The sequence below is a fragment of the Rhinoraja longicauda genome, chromosome 1 (assembly GCF_053455715.1).
Source record: "Rhinoraja longicauda isolate Sanriku21f chromosome 1, sRhiLon1.1, whole genome shotgun sequence".
In the NCBI taxonomy this organism is placed as follows: Eukaryota; Metazoa; Chordata; class Chondrichthyes; order Rajiformes; family Arhynchobatidae; genus Rhinoraja; species Rhinoraja longicauda.
In genome coordinates, this window is record NC_135953.1 from 83,898,451 (window position 1) to 83,916,749 (window position 18,299).

Below are 18,299 nucleotides of genomic sequence, written 5' to 3' on the forward strand. Positions count from 1 at the left end.
GACACTCCAAGGCTAATTTTGCACAGCCTTTTGAATGGGTAATATTTTGCCCAATATAAAACAGGCCATAGCAGTTTCCAACCCAATGTGGAAGCTGTTTGTCTTTTCTGGCTACGTACTTCTGCATAATTACAGTAATCAATTATTCAGATCGGTCATTGGTCTTTTTTCCAACCCGCCAATATTTTCTCTGGAAGAGATAACATTTTCTCCATCTTTTCTATCTTTTTTAACTGACTCTATTAAACTCCCTTCAGAACAGTAATTACCTTCTTAAAGCTTAACCTGAAATTCTGACATCTCTTACGTAATCTTTCTCATTCAAATGCTAAATGGAACAGAGGATTGATTTTCATGTAATAAAAAGGAAGTGCAGATCCTAGTTTATACCAAAGATAGACACAAAATGCTGGAGTAAGGCACTATCTCTGGAGAAAATGGATGGGTGACATTTTGGGTCGGGACCCTTATTCAAACTGATGGTAATAGGGAGAGTGGGTTAAAACTGGAAGAAAAAACATTAAACATTAATTTTAAACATTAATTTTTTTTAAAAATTAACATAACAATTAGATTAATTATGTTGTCTTGCTCTTGCCCACATTTCCAGAGTACTATTAGCAGTAGGATAATTTGAGTATTCTTCTCTGATGAGTTAATTTCTATTGAAACGGGGGAAGAAAAGTGGAGAGAAATATCTAAGTGTTTGCTGAATCAGTTTAGCCTCTTATATACTGTGATAACTAATCAATATTTCTGTCTATACCAGACATGTTGTGATAAGGAATGTTTAGCTTGTAGCCCTGGTCCACTCTAAGCCATTTCCCCATTTACGTTGTGTATCACACCTATGTTGCAATTTATGCCCCAGCACACCAATTTTATTCAGACTATACATTGCACATTGGAGCTGAAACCTGCCAGTTTGGCAGTCGTCGTATGTTTAATTCTTCCTCCTCTGATCTGTTCTTTATGACAAAAATGTGCAGGCATATTTAAATGAGTTTGTAATGGTGTGATGTCCTATTTTTCATCATTATTGTTGAATATAAATTGCAGATCCATATAAAAACACATCCCAAATGGCAAGGCAAAGACAATAAAAGGTAGAAGTAAATTTAAAGGATGAATCAGTACTCTTCAAAGACCTAGAGGGTGAAATTTTATTTTATTGGCAATGCAGAAAGGAGCAGTAGCGAATTGTATGGCTATATTATATCTGGATGGATTTTCCTTTTTCTTGATTCACTTTTCATGTTTTGTGCTACTGCTAAAGACTAATTGGGCCTTTTTTTTAAAAAGGTATCTTAAAGTTTGGCTCTGTTTTTTTTACTGTTAACTAATGCTGTCTTACCATTGTTTTCTAGTGTGGAGCTTCATCACCACCTCCTGCTATTCTCAAGGGACCAAGATAATCTTTCCCACTGGGAAAAATCTTGAAACCTTATCACAATTCAAAATCTTACCATCATGGATTGTGGGTTCCTCCAATTAGCCATCAGATGTTGTCAGCACACTTTAGTACTAGACTGAAAATGGGCCCTGACCCAAAACGGGTGCAAAGGTTATGGAGAGAAGGCAGGAGAATGGGGTTGACAGGGAATAAATAGATCAGCCATGATCGAATGGTGGAGTGGACATGATAGATTGAATGTCCTAATTTTACTCTTATGTCTTATGTGGTCTCATGAAATGTCACCTATCGATGTTCTCCAGAGATGCTACGTGAAACACTGAGTTACTCCCACGCTTTGTCTCTTAATATGTAAATGAGCATCTACAGTTCCTTGCTTCTCCTGGTATTTTTATTTACATGTCATGCTCTGCATTTGAGTTTTGAGGTGTTGCTCGACAAATCAGTAAGTTAGTCAAGTCAGTCTAGTTCACTGTCATAAACACACGTACGATGAGATACGATGAGATACTGTTGAAATCTTGCTTGCAGTAGCATCACAGGCACGTAAACTAGACAACATACAAAGACATAAGTTACTATACATAGATTGCACATAAATTCAACAAGACAACAACAAATCCATGGCAGTGCAAGAGGTGGTCCAACAGCTACTTCATGTTACTAAGGTCAGATTAGAGGTTGTGAAGGACAGTGTAACATGTGTAAGAAGGAACTGCAAATGCTAGTTTACACCGAAGATAGACACAAAACGCTGGGGTCAGGCAGCATCTCTGGAGAAAAGGAATAGATGATGTTTCGGGTCGAGACATGAGTCAAGACATGAGTCTGATGAAGGGTCTCGACTCAAAATGTCATCTATTCCTTTTCTCCAGAGATGCTGCCTGACCCGCTCACTGAGTTACTCCAGCATGTTGTGTCTATCTTCAGTTATAGAACATGATGGTTGCAGTAAATTAGCTATTTCTGAATCAACAATCTGAAGTCCCACACCACTGTACCTCCTACCTGACAGTAGGAATAAGAAGATGGCCTAAGCCGAAGGGTTGGGGTCTTTGATGATAGATGCCGCCCTCTTGAGGCAGCAACTAATGTAGATACGTTTGGTGATGGGAAGGGCTGCACTGTGATGGACCATGCTCAACATGTGTCAGAAAGAAAGCAACTTTCTGTTACAGGCCAATCATCTCTCTGGGCTGAAGGTAGGTCTTATATTTATGGGGAAAAAATTGACCAATTAAGGCAAATTGCTCTGGAACTGAGATGCCAGGGAATGTACTACAGCTGTACTATTATCCATTTCATGGTTCTTCTTTGACACTGTTTTTTACATATACAGGGCAAATACAGCACCATCAACACGTAAAACACTTTTAACAGCATCATTGATTTATTTTTAAAAGCGGCATAGTCAAGAAGACAGAAACAGTGATTAAAAGCCTACTCATTGAGGTTGGTTTTTGATAAAGTCCTTAAAGGAGGAAATGGAGGTAGAAAGGAAAAGAATCTTCCTATCCTGAATCCCACTTTTATTGTTTGTTTGTTTATTTTATAGGCACACTTAACATCCATTTTTGTTGTTTTATTGTGGTGTTTACAAGGTACTATATTTATGTATCTGTTGTGCTGCTGCAAGTAAGAATTTCATTGTTCCGTTTCTGGACATTTGACAAAAAAAAAATTATTGACTCTTGACTTGATTCTTGGCATTGGGCTTTGGTGGCTAACCATAAAAAGAAAGAGATATTATATAATGCAACTGAATTAATGTAATTCATCATTTATAGTCAAAATTTGTGCTCTCCTCCTTATACTCCTAATATAATTTTGTGAGGGATATGGTAGAATCCATTAGCCATTTTCAAGATTTCTGTATTCACAGCTTGCAGTTTTTACATCTAGAGAAGACAAAACAAACTATAAGACCCCTAGAACACAGCTAAAAGTCTACGCAGCTAAAGGTCTACACAGCTAAAGGTCCACAGATTCAAAACCAGTCCACCTGTGTCGCATCCGTTCCTCATTGGTCCCGATCCCAGGGGCCGGTTGACATTACCTTATTACCTTCATCCAGGGAAGGGCTATTGTTCCTAGTTCTGCCTTGATTTTTGGCAATTGTAACCTTGAGTTCACAAACCATTCTTTGTTTCTGCATTCAAGTTTACAGTCTATTCTTTTCAAGGAGTCAGCAGTTTTCAACAAGCTCACTGCAACAATTCTCTGCAAACCCCTACACATGGTATGAGATAAAAGTTCCCAGACCTTGAGCCAGAATGGGATACAGATTATTGTTTGCACATTATTAACTGGGCTGTCAAGATTTACCCCACAGCTAGATATTAGGTGTGGAGATTACCTGGGAGTTGAAACTGATATTGAGGTTGCAACTGCCAAAACCTAATTCAGGAAAACCTTTAGAAAATAGGTAAAGTTTAGTCCCAAATACTAATTTATTAAGCAGTATCTTTATTAACTTAAATAAATAAAACTGGTCCAAAATGTCCCAGACCTCAAGTATATCAGAATTGTACCAGTTCTATACCAAGCTTGCCAATGCCAAATTGCCTCTGAAGCTCACAAACCTAACAGAAACATAAACACCATGAACAAAGGGTCATGAAACATGAACGAAAGATGCGTTTTAGTCTCCTCCTTTTTTTAATCATGCTATGAAGTAACTATGTCCAATGAGAAGGGTCTTGAAGGAAATTAGTTTTTCTGACCACATCAAAACAAGATTCACATGCACCTCAGGTCCCTTTCCTCTCTCAGCTTAAACCTATGTCCACTAGTTTTTGATTTGCCTTCCCTGGTTTGCATTCATTTTATCGATGCCTCTCATGATTGGTATAAACATTGTGCAAATCTGAGTAAAGGCAACATTTCAAAAAATTAGTATTTAGAGATACAGCATGGAAACAGCCCTTTGGCCCAATAAGTCCATGCCAAACATACTGGTTCTATGTTATCCCACCTTCTCATCCATTCCCTACACACTAAGGACAATTTACAGCAGCCAATTAAACTATAAATCCACATGTCTTTGGGATGCAGGAGGAATCCAAAGCACCCATATGACCACGCAGTCACAGGGAAAAAGTGCAAAGTCCACAGTAATTACAAAGTTTGAAGCTAAAGAATGCCTATATTTCAGAGGATATATTTATGCACTCCCCCTTCCAGAACTGATGTAAACTGTAGGAAACATGAGTTTGCTGGTCTCTGATAGTGCAGTGGTGTTCAGAAGCTAGCAGACACACAATCAACAGAATTCATAGAAAATTGCTATATGTTACTACAGGCAAATTTCTGCAGATTATAACTTAAGCCTTATTTGTATCATCAAGTAAGAGAAAGTTCCAGCTACTCTATTCAAGTTTGTATCTTATACACCCCAAATGAAACTAAAAACTGCATGGTGTGACTTTCCATGATTTTTCTAGGACAAAGTTTTGTGTAAATTTAATGTAGAAAACTGGAAATAAGTGCATAAATTATATCAGTTGCTGTTCCTCTGAAATATATATTGAAGTGTCTGCAGTCGGAAAATGTTCTAATCCCCAGTAGACATCTTAAATACAAGCATAATGCGAACAAAACCTGCTGTCCCAGATAGTCCACCACTTACCCACAATCAGACCTGTCTTCAGCATGCAGACAGTCGCCTGCATCACTTATCCAGACAGGAAGAATGTGAGTCCCGAGCAATGACTGCCCACTGACCTCGTCTGAAACACAACCTGCCAACGAAGCAACGGATGAGACCCTTTCTCAAGATCTGCTGCTCTGAAAGACTTTGCTGGTCACTTTTCAACAGTTTCTGGCAGGGATAACTTTTTTTCTGTGCGAATCAATAAAAAAAAATCTGTTCACTGGCTGAGGGTCATACTGAACACAAAAAAAAATGTTTATTGTCAGTGATCTCAACCACAGGTCATGGTCACAGGGATCTTTAAGGTCTTAAGATGATCAAACATTTTTGCACCAACTTCACTCCATCTTCAGTCCAGGAGTTAGCTTGTGTAGAGATTATTCAATACCATTTATAGAATGGTATAGAAATTGGAAGGTCATGTTGCAGTTATATAAAATGTTGGTGAGGTCCCATTTTATTGTATTCAGTTCTGGGCACCATGTTACAGGAAAGATGTTGTCAAGCTGGAAAGGATGCAGAGAAGATAAAATCATGATGAATAGATTGGGTGGGTGCATCGTGTCTCTTGCCCAGAGTAGGGTATTCGAGAACCAGAGGACATACGTTTTAGGTGAGGGGGGGGAAAGATTTAATGGGAACCTGGGAGGTCTTCTTCATACAGAAGGTGGTGGGCACCTTCCCCAGCAAGGGAATCCCATCACCTTCCTTTATATATTTTATGGCACTTCCATCTCAAAACCCTCAACCCCGATGGCCATGCGACTGGACATTAGCAGTGGAGGGCTACGGCCTGTAAAAGGAAGCTGCTGAGCCGGCCACTGCTTATCCCCTGTGGAGTGGAGAACCCGACAGGAGGATGGGGGGAGTTGGCAACAGCGTTCTCGAGAGGAAGGGCCAGTAAGACCGTGAACCGGGGTCTTACTTTCCGGCTGCAGGAGGCGCCGCAGCGCATAAAGGCTGAAGGATAGCCTGGCAAGGAGAGGGACGATCCGGATGTAGGGGACAACTGGAGGCCTGAGAGCGACCTGGGGCTCGCATGGATTCCAGGAGACCAAGCGCGCGGACCGACCTGGACTTTGAAAATGGTGTCAAAGCCTGGCGACTCGTGCATGCGGACTCACTGGACTATATACTGTATCTATGCTTTTTATACTAATCAGGGATTGTGCGTAGATATGGCAATACTTTACTGAACTGTTTGCAAAAAAGAAATGTCACTGTACGTATGTACATGTGACAATAAAGAATCATCAACCATTAGCCATTGATCATTGACCATTGACATGAGTAACTGGGGGCGGAGGTTTGGGGCACAATGGATGGGAAAAATAACTAGTACAGCTATTTTCTTCTGGTTTGGAAATCCCTTGCAATTGAAAGTAATTAGCTTTCACTCTGGTTTGTGGGTTCTGAAATGGCTGATGGCTACAAGAAGCAAAGAGTCTTCCACAGACGGGGTGGGTGATGGAGGACAGGCAGATGTATGATGTGATATGCCTCTGGCACTGCTTGTGTAGGGCCTGTGAGCACTCCCACTGCAGGGTCCAGCGGTTTTCATTACCTACATGAATGCACCTTCTCCACTTTGAGTGGTCACTTTGAGAAGGAATATTTTCTTTTCCTTCACTCAAGGAAAAAGAGGCCAAGCCTATCAAATTCTGCATGATAACTCAAGCCCTTCATTCCAGGCAACATCCCTGTGAACCATTGCTCGGTTATCGCTGACATACTCGTCGACAAGCTGTCGGACTTAGACTAACCCCCTCTCACCTGCGCCTGGATAAAGGACTTTCTCACTAACTGCCCACAAACAGTCAAAATGGGCCCTCACTGCTCCTCCACCCTCACACTCAGCACTGGTTCTTCACAGGGCTGTGTGCCGAGTCAATTCCTCTATGCTCTGTACACTTATAACTGCACTCCCATCCACTCCACAAACTCCATTATTAAATTCGCGGATGAAACAACTGTGGTCCGACTCATATTAGCAGGAGACGAGGCAGCATACAGGGATGAGGTCCTGAAGCTCTACACCAATGGGGCCTGCATCAAGAGGGTTTCCACCTTCAAATTCCTGGGAACGCACATCGCGGAGGACCTCTCCTGGTCTGCCAACACTTCAGCGGTGGTAAAAAAGACCCAGCAGCGATTGCACTTCCTGAGAGTGCTTAGGAAGAACAGTCTAGAGGAGAAGCTGCTGGCGGCCTTCTACCGCTCCACCATCGAGAGTGTGCTGGCATATTGTATCACAGTGTGGTCTGCCGGCTGCTCAGCAGCAGACAGGAGAGCTCTGCAGAGAGTCATCAAAACTGCCCAGAAAATCATTGGCTGCCCTCTGCCTTCCCTGGAAGACATCTCCAGCTCTCGGTGCCTCTGCAGAGCCCTCCCCTCCTGGGCAGTTCCTGTTCAACCTCCTGCCCTCTGGTAGGCGGTACAGGTGCATCATAAGCCGGACAAACAGACTCAAGAACAGTTTCTTTCCTTGGGCCATCAGAACTCTAAATTCCTCAGATATTCACACGACATGAGAAATGCTGTCATCCATTCCACTATAAAAACAGAGCACTCAGCAAATATTTCTTTTTTCCATTTCTTTTAAGTATTTATTACATTTTAAAGTGCAATATTCTCCCAAGTGCAATTTTTTTCCATATCACATCTCTGTCTGCACTGCGACCTAACACTGAGGAATTGGCAGCCTTTGTTGGAGCCTGACTTCGGGAGCTCCAACCATGGGAGCCTGCAGACTTACCATCGAGGAACTCGAGATCCCTCTGCCAGGGATCAACCTCAGAGCTCCAACTGCGGGAGCCTGCAGCCTTTAACATCATGGAGCTCACGGTCTCTGGTTAGAGACCGACTTCGGGAGCTCCAAGCTGCAGGAGCTTCAACCACCCCGATGCAGGAGCTTCGATCACAGGATGGTTCGACTGTCCCGACCGCGGGAGAATAAAGAGGAAGAAGTTTGGGCTTTATTGTCTTCCATCACAGTGTGCAATGTAGGGAATCCGCTGTGGTGGATGTTTGTTAACTTTTATGTAGTTGTGTGTCTTGTTGCTTTTTTTTAGTTTGGCTGTATGGTCATTTGTATATCACTGTACCTTAATTGGTACATGAGACAATAAAAGACCTTTGAAACCTTTGAAACCTTTGAACTAATCTTTGAGGTCACTCCACTATTTACACCCTTCCAGTCTGAGACCGACCCACTTATTCTCACTCTCTTGTCTTCTTTGAGGTAGCTAATCTTCTATCCATGCCAACACACTTCCCTTGTCCAACTATCTTTCAGCTTCACCTGTTCATCCAGCTTCCATTTGAATGTTTCAAAGCCAGTCCCCCCTGAACTCACAATGGCAACAGGTTCTGCATTCTCCTAGCATGAGCTGTGCATTCTCCATAAAAGCTCAAACTAATTAGCATTTCATCAATTCTTACCAGAAGTTAGATATAACAAAATGCTGGAGTAACTCAGCGGGGCAGGCAGCATCTCAGGAGAGAAGGAATGGGTGACGTTTCCGGTCGAGACCCTTCTTCAAACTTTCCAGAAGTTAAATACCCCTAGGTGATACCTCCCAAAATTGTTTGTGATTCTATTGACACAGGAGTGTAATGTAGCCAGCAGAGGATGGGGAACTAATCCTCACAGGAGGCTGCAGCGGCAGACTTTGTAACTTTGTCAGCGCTCTTTATGTTGCAGCTATTGGCATACCTTAGGTATGCAAGCAAAGAATTTCCCTGTGACTTGTCACATGTGACAAATAAGTATTCAATTCAATTCAATTCAATTCAATTCAATTCAATTCAATTCAATTCAATTCAATTCAATTCAATTCAATTCAATTCAATTCAATTCAGTTCAATTAATTTCAATTCAATTCAATTCAATTCAATTCAATATATTGAGTCAACAAACCATTGCCAACCCAGTGGAGTTATTTCTGATATTTTGGATCAGATCTCCATTTTCTACTGCCACAACTTTTCACAGTCACATCCCACACACAATCCTGAATGCTATTAATAATAGCAGCTAACATCTCTATTGTTAAATCAAACCCTTGCACATAATTTATGCTCACAGACTAACACAACAACCAGGCCATGAGGATTACCGGTTCAGCAGTCCACTTTGTGTGAAAGTGTCTGAGGATATACTTGCGGTAAAAGCTCCACAGTCCATCGTACTAAGGCCATTAGCATGAGTGACAACTTTATATATAAAATATATGTAGGTTCAACACAGAGTACCATCAGCTAGTGAATAATACTGATTTGCTGCCAAATTGAACCTCAACAAACTGACTCACAACATGTGTTTAAGTAGAATGGAGAATCCAATATTTAGTAATAGGAAGCAATCATCAATAAGATGATTTGTACAGTATTTTTGGATTAAACAGCTACTTGGTGCTTCGGTTCCTGATTACGGACTGTCAAGTCCACAAGGGATGGTGTAGAAGAAGCAAGGATTGTGTCCTTTCACTTCAAATCTTTAGCAAAATCTGGAGTTCCAGGATATGGGTAGCATGTTGGAAATTTCTCTGGGAATGCAGGATTATATGAGGAATATGAAGCAAGGCAAACACTATAAAGAGGAGAGCAAAAAGAGCCCTCAGAACGCTGTCATATCCACCAAAGCTGTTCTAAGCACAGTTCTTCTCTGTCCATCTTAATTAAGGGCAATGTGTGAAATCCAAGTCTGGTTTGGAAAGAGGGTTATGCCAGAAATATACCGTAGGCCTCATGTTGCAGTCTGCAGCACCTTCTGCATTAGTGAGGACATAGTTCCCATCTCTCCAAGGGGACAGAATTCACCTCAATTTCTGTTCTGTTAACTGTGCCACCATGCCTCTCACTAGACATTACAGGCAAGTAGCTTCACATGGATGGTGAGCTTCTTGATGGTGTGGGTACAATGAATCCCATGTTGCTTTGAAGCCAACGCACATGAAATCCAAGCATTATGCTAACAACAATGGCATCCAGTTCCTCAATGCACTGTACAAATGGCAAGCAACACACCATTACCTGATATACCAGAAACAGACATGATGGATCCTTTCTGCATCATTGAACCCTTCACCTTTCAGCCAGTGAGAAACATATGCTATCTTCTTACTGCTTGGTTCGAAGCTCCAGTGCACAATACAAACACAGAGAAACAAGATGTGAATGTGAACATGCAGGGAATGGATAGATATGCATCACGTGCAAGCAGGAAAAAATGGTTTAACTTGGTATCGCATTCAGCACAGACATTGTGGGCTGAAGGGCCTATTCCTTCAGTATGTTGTTCGATGTTCTATGTTCATTAGCATGGACTTCAAAAAGCCAAGGAGGATGATCTCGAATGAGCACCCTCAAATAGCACTGTCTCACCAGGAACAGTAATACTCATGGGTGGCTAGTTGACAGGAATGCGTGTGAATATCGTCATCTTGAGAGAAGACGGGATAGTTTTCCATGGACCAACTGCTTCTCCCTTTGATTATCCCCTCATCCATCCTTGACAACCTGTTGGAAGGCTCATGTATTTGCTGGATTCTGCATCCCTTCTGACATGGAAGGAGGCCGTTCAATCTTTGGCTATATGCTGGCTCACAAAGCAATTCCATTGCTCCACTAATTTTCCCTGTGACCCAGTCTATCCAATGATCCACCAATTCTAATGCCCACCCATACTCAGAGCAAGTTGCAGCGGCAAATTGATCTATAATACCTTGGGATGTGGAAGGAAACTGTAGTACCCAAAATAGGTTCACATGGCAGCAAGGAGAGAACTCCACACAAACAGCATGGAGTTCATGATTAAATCATGTGCAGGCAGAGGAGATTAGTTTAACTTGGCATTCTGTTCGGCACGGACATTGTGGGTCGAAGGGCCTGTTCCTGTGTCGTACTGGTCAATATTCTGCATTCACTAGCACTTGGACTGCAAAAGGGCCATGGAGGATGACTTTGAATGACTAGCTTCAAATAGCACTGTTTTCTCTCAAGATAACAATATTCACACACAGTCCTGTCAGTTAGCTAGCCCCGAGTGATGCCGTTCATGGTGAGACAGTGCTATTTGTAAAATCTTAATAGATTTACAAAGAGGGAAAGATTAGTGATGACAAATATAAGTCTCTGACAATCAGAAAAGTGGGAGTTTAAAAGTGGGAACAAAGAAATGGTAGAGCATGTAAATACATACTTCAGTTTTGCCTTCACAAAGCAGGATCGAAATGACCTCCCAGAAATGTTGCTGAACACAGGATCTAATGAGAGGGAGCAATGAACAAAATCAGTACTCTAGGAGACTGGTGTTATGGAAATTGAATGAATTAAAGACTGCTATATCGCCAGAATCGAGGAATCTACATTACATTGTTAAGAAATAGTGGATGCATCAATGGTCATCATCGAACATCTTCTTTAGACTCTGGAACAGTTCCAATGGATGGAAAGGTAACAAATGCAAACCCCATATGTTAAAAATGTGGTAGACTGAACACATGGATTTATAGCTAGGTTATTGTTGAGGGGGAAAATGTTAGAGTCTGTGATAAATGATGTAATAGTAGTGCACTTGAAGAAAGTGATAGGATTGAATGAAGTCAGCATGGATTTGGGAAAGGGAAATCATACTGGACGTATCTATTGCAATTGTTTGAGGATTTAACGAGCAGATTGGAAGAAAATCAATGTGTGTTTAGATTTCAGAAACCTTTTGATAAAATCCCATTACGAGATTAGGTTGCAAAATTAACGTACTTGGGATTGGATAAGGTACTAATAAGGTTGGAGAATTGATCATTTGACAGGGAAAGAAAGAAAAGGAATAAATGAATCTTTTGCCATGTGGCAGTTTGTGACTGGAGGGATATCACAAAGGATCAGTGCTTGGATCCCAGCTATTCCCGATATCTAAATGTATATCAGGAAATGTACAGCAGGAAATTAAGAAGACAAACCATATGTCGGCCTTTACAGCAAGAGGATTTGAGGAAAGGAGAAGGAATATCATGCTGCAATTATCATCATATCATATCATATATATACAGCCGGAAACAGGCCTTTTCGGCCCTCCAAGTCCGTGCCGCCCAGTGATCCCCGCACATTAACACTATCCTACACCCACTAGGGACAATTTTTACATTTACCCAGCCAATTAACCTACATACCTGTACGTCTTTGGAGTGTGGGAGGAAACCGAAGATCTCGGAGAAAACCCACGCAGGTCACGGGGAGAACGTACAAACTCCTTACAGTGCAGCACCCGTAGTCAGGATCGAACCTGAGTCTCCGGCGCTGCATTCGCTGTAAAGCAGCAACTCTACCGCTGCGCTACCGTGCTACCGTGCCGCCCCGTACTGGGCCTTGATAAGGCAGCTTAAGAATTGTGCCCAGCCTTGGTCTCTTTATCTGAGAAAGGCTGTTGTTACTGTGGACAAAATTCAGTAAGGATTCACTTGACTAATTCTTTGGATAATGGGACTTGTGAATGAAGAGAGATGTAGCCAATTTCACATGTTAACTGGACCTTAGCAGGTATTTCATAGAAGCCTACAAAATCTAAAAGGACACTGGACAAGCCAGATGTAGGAAGGATATTCCCAATAGTGGGGAAATCGAGGACCCGGAGTCAGAGTGCAAGGATAAAGGGTGAGTTATTTAAGACAGAGATGAGAAGAAATTTCTTTCCCAGAGAGTGATCAATTTGTGAAATCCTCTTCGACAGAAAGCATTTGAGGCCAACTAATTAAATATACTCAAAAGGAGTTGGAAATTGTTATTAGGGTAAGAGCAATCAAGGTATTTGGGGAGATAATTGGAATCATGATTACATTGAATGGCAGGGCAGGCTCAAAGGCCCAAATAGCCCACTCTATGTCTCTATGTTTCAAACTCCTCTTTAAGTGGTGCAGCTGGCTTCAAACAGGACAGGCTTGCTTAAACCTGTAATAGACATTCACAGAATTGGGCCCCTTGGTGGCAGGCTGAGAAAATCAACAGCAGGGGCTGCTTGCTGAAAACATGATAATAATCAGGCAGACAAATCTGGTGTGTTGGCTGCACCATGCTGAACAGGAACAGCATCCTCCTACATTATCAACCCAACACACATTTTACATTGTTATCCAATTTCGCTCCCTTGTATTTACTGAAACATACCTGTAATAGTATTACATTTTGTAACATATATTTGCTGAATAGGTCACTGTAATCAGCTAGAAAGCCCATCCAATAAAAAAAGGAAGCTGTTAAACAAAAACAAAAAATGAGAAGGGGGAATATAATTACTGCAGCTGCATGCTCAATACTAAATGTAGGTCAGTGCCAATCTTTGCATAGAGGAGCTTCGATTTCCAGCTACAAAAGGACTTCACTGACACAGAAGAATAGTTTATAATTGAAAGTGGTGTAGTGGTTAGTGATTCTCTAATTATAGGAAGATAAAATATGCTTCTAACTTTGATGCTGCTGCATTCAATACTCACAGGTTACATTCATTAATTTTTCTTTTGTTGCGTTAATAATTTATGATCTTCCTCCTTTAGTCTTATTCCTGTTTCCTCTCTGACTTAAACCATCAGTCAAGGGAGTGGAAAGGACTGATTTGTAGGTATCACTGTCAATTCCCTTACATGTCATCCCATTGCAGTTATTGAGCTTCATTTTTGCAACCTTCCACTCCTGATGCATTCACACATTAAAAGCACATTACTGGAAAATCCCAAGAGTTTTTCTGGTCTCCAGTCACACATTCATCACACATTCTTGATGTACAAAGTTACGAGCTGGAAATGTGGGTTCATAAAACCCACTCTATGATAAGCAGAGGATCGATTCCATTGTGGAGGAAGGAACTGCAAATGGGTCTGAAGAAGGGTCTCGACCTGAAATGTCACCCATTCCTTCTCTCCAGAGATGCTGCCTGTCCTGTGTGACTCCAGCATTTTGTGTCTATGTTCACCTATGACCTATCATGCTTTGTCCTCTCCCTCCCCCCTTCTAGCTTTCTTTCCCCCCAGCCATTGTAACTAGTCTGAAAAATGGTCCTGACACGAAACGGCTCCTATCCACATTCTCCAGGGATGTTCTCTGACCCGATGAGTTACTCCAGCATTTTCAGTGAATTTAATTCAATTATTCAATGATTCTATGATACCTTATTGTCACATGTACCTACTGTAGGTACAGTGAAATGCTTTGTTTTGCATACAATCTGGTAAAATTATTTAACAGACCTCACCTAGGCAGTACACAAGTTCACCAAGTTTTGGAACCAACCAAGTGTGTTTCCTTGCTGAAACTACGAAATGAGGAAGTGGAAATTCTTCCCCAAAGCACAAGGCACTCCTCATTTCAAACTGGATTCATTTATTTAGTGATTTCAGTAGTAACACAATTAATTGCTGTGAACATGAATGTATTCAGCCAGTTTCTTTTTATTCGTTTGTCAGAAAATGGTTTGCTGCCAGAAATCAATACTTATTAAGGTGATTGCCTGAGAGATTATAGTAACAACTCTCACATCCAAATGATTTTATTCCTCATAGAGTCAAAAAAGAAACAGACTTAATCCCAACATCCTAGAATTTTGTGAATGATTTTTATGGATTCCATTGTTCATTTCTTTTTCCTGGGAAAATTGTTTCACCATTGTAAACCTACAGTGGAGTCAATTGGGGAATCTTCTTCCACTCGCATCTGCAAAATTAGAATTGAAAGTGATGTTGTGGTTAGTGATTGACGAACTTTCATTAACCATGGATTAGTGATAAGTGATGGATCACCCATCATTTGCCACTAAGTTGGATTATGATTGGCTAACCATCACTCGTCACTAAGTTGGATAATGATTGGCTGACCATCACTCGCAATTGATTGGCTCCTTCCATTGCTGACACAGTGGGATCAGATTAAACACTAAATGGTGATAGAAGGATCAGCTTTCAGAAGGACTCTTGAGACCAGGGTATGGATGGTTTCATAGTTATCCCATAATTCAAGATGAATCAGCTAGTTAAGATGATGAATTGCTGAGCTATATATGCTTGGTGAATCCTAAGTTTGGTTTAGATCCAGGTCAATGTTTTTTTTTCATTTGTATTAAGACTGCTACAAGTAGTTTAGTTTAGTTTTACAGTGTGGAAACAGGCCCTTCGGCCCACCCAGTCTGCAGCAACCAGCAATCATTAATACACCAGTTCTGTTTTACACACTAGGGACAATTTACAGAAGCTAATTAACCCTACAAACCTGCACGTCTTTGGGATGTGGGAGGAAACCGGAGCACCTAGAGAAAACTCACGCGATCAAAGGGAGAATGTACAAACTCCATATAGATAGCTCCTTTAGTCAGGGTGGAACACATGTCTCTGGCGTGGTAAGGCACCAACTCTACCACTGCACCACTGTTCTGCCTGCCCAGGCGGCACAGTGGTGCAGCAAGTAGCGCTGCTGCCTTACAGCACCAGAGACCTGGGTTTGATCCTGACCTTAGGTGCTGTCAGTGTGGAGTTTACACATTCTGCTCATGAATGCTTGGGCTTCCTCTGGGTGCTCCGGTCTCCTCCCACATCTCAAAGATGCATGGGACAACATAGAACTAGTGTGAACGGGTGGTAGACATAAAATGCTGGAGTAACTCAGCGGGACAGGCAGCAACTCTGGAGAGAAGGAATGGGTGACGTTTCGGGACTGAAGAAGGGCCTCGACCCGAAATGTAATCGTGGTCGATGTGGACTCAGACTTTTTTCTTCTCAGCTATTTTCTCTGTTCTTAAAATTATTATTTTTATCAGGAAGCATCAAGTTGGTGCTAACTGAAAAATCACAAAGCATTATTATTCTTATCAGGAAGCATCAAGTTGGTGCTAACTGAAAAATCACAAAGCATTATTCAGACTGCTATCTTTGTTTCCATCCATTTCGATTGGATTCATTTAAAATCATTGCTTTGGCATAGAAAATATTACTGGTTCATAGATTGACACAAAAACTAGTAATCCATTTCAGATTGATATCTAAGCTTGTGCATTTGGTTTGCATGTTTTCCATTTCTCCTTAATGCTGCAAAAAACAAACACTGACTAGTACAAATGACTGCCATGGGGCTGTTTCCATTAACAACCATGGACTATGTCCCAAGCTACCTTTGTGGCATTAAATGTACCCAAAAACTATGAAGAGAATTCAGATCCTTCAGCTCCCATTCATCAGTGTCAACCTAATGAACCACATGAATCAAACGGCATGCTTCAACCACTTGTAGAGAGAAAATGGTACTTTGTTGTTCACCATAAAGTCAAGAAAGAAAATAAGGAGCCATTTATTTCAATTTTCATAAATACTAATTTCAAAAGTGGGTACACAAAATAAGGAACCCTTTTGTAGAGAAGTTGACAAATAGGAAAGAATGATTTAAGATAATGTAAAATATTAGAGAGGAGTCAAGGAAAAACATTTTCACCCAATACTAGTGCAGGGTTCCAAATTCATTGACAGAAAAGGTGATGAAGGCAAGTATTTTCTTCATAAGAATGGCCTGAATATGTAATTGTGGGATTGCAACATACAATGATATGAACTAAAAACTGGGAATGCGATTAAGATAAATAGCTTGAATTTTGGGCTGGAACAAAATAACTCTGTGGTAAATTGTACAATGGCCATTTTACAGAAAGAGACTCTTCTTCACACTTTTTGAGTCCCAACCCAAATCATCACCTATCCATGTTCTCCAGTGATGCTGCCTGACTCGTTGATTTACTTTCGCACTTTTTGTCCTTTTGTATAATCTAGCATCTGCAGTTCCTTAATTCCACATAAACAGAAGGTAATTTGAAAATAAATATTCTGACTGGGATTCTGTAATTATCTTTTAGACTCTTGACAGGTTGGTATGGAGTTTCCTTACTTTACACGTATGATAGATGATTACGGAAATGCTGTGAATAATTAAGTAATTTGATAGATTGTATCCTGAGGAAAAAAAACCTTCTGCAAGTGGAATCCAGAACAAGAAGGCAATACAAGAATCCCCAAATTTGAGAAAGGCAATACAGGAATGAAATTAGGAAGCACTTTTCACATTACAATGTGGAAATCTTGTAGTCAGTCTCTCCAAAGACAGAGAACGCTGTGTGAATTGACATTTTATCAAAAGGGAATGATAATTTTTGTTGGATAACGGATTTGGATCAAAAATTATTAGAGTTGATGTGTGGAGCAGCTGTGATCTAATTGAAAGCCACAACTGACAGCGGAGTTGCCTTGTCTAATCCTCTTCGTGTGGGGATTATGAGAAGCAATCAAAAGGGACACTTCAAGTGACATTTTAATTGATGAATATTTCGCTGATCTTAAGTAACATGAATATTTCCTTTAGTCTACCTCAAAATATTTGCTTTTAAACAGTGGCTACTAATAATATCAAATAACAACAACTTGCAGAGGGCTTTAATGTGTTAAATTGCAAAGGAAGTGCCATCAATGCATATGCAGTTAAAATGTTGCAATTAAAGAAGTCTCTGGCTTAGTGATTATCTCCACTGATATGAATACAGCTTGTATATTTAACTGTCTCAATAGAATTGCTATAGGAAGCCTCATGCTGAGATCAGAAATCACGAGGAGTAGTCAGTACAGTGTTGCACTTTTGAAGCACTGCACGGAAGCTTCAGCCTAAATTGTGCCGTCAAGTCCCAAAGGTGTTGCTTGAACTCATAAACTAATTTGTGGTTGAAAGAGCTGCCACATATCTGACGCTGATCCAAAAGAGAGGAAAGAGGCTGAAGGGGACATCGTTCAAGTTCTTAAAATAAATTTGTCAAGGATATTCCACATAAATGATTTATTTCATTTTTCAGTAAGATAATTAATGTAGAGATAGTGATTGCCGCTAATAAGGAAGATAATGGCTTATAAAATGAATGGGATGTTAAAGCTGATTTAACATAGAAAATCAGAGGTCAATTGGAAGGTAAAAACTCTGGTTGGGATTCCGTTTGCTGAGATTATCTATGGGTCAATTTGAGGTTTCCTAGTTAATGATAAAGAAGAAGAAATATTATCATGATACAACACTTACACTGTGACAAGATGGCAGAGTAATCCAACCTCATAGGAATTATAGAAATCTGAATTAATTATACTGAAAGGCTAAGAAATGGTAAAGTCGCTTTGAATGAAATTATGCCTTATTGAAAGAAAAGGGAAAAGAAACATTGTTCGAGAT

At 40.7% G+C, this 18,299-nt stretch overlaps 1 long non-coding RNA gene across 1 annotated transcript in view; it reads right to left on the reverse strand.

Moving 5' to 3' along the window:
- Positions 1-18,299, reverse strand: part of LOC144594600 (uncharacterized) — a 205,855-nt gene that overhangs the window by 27,482 nt on the left and 160,074 nt on the right. Inside the window, exon 4 of the long non-coding RNA XR_013547409.1 lies at positions 11,269-11,332. This is a non-coding gene — a long non-coding RNA (uncharacterized LOC144594600). The remainder of the gene's footprint in view (positions 1-11,268; positions 11,333-18,299) is intronic.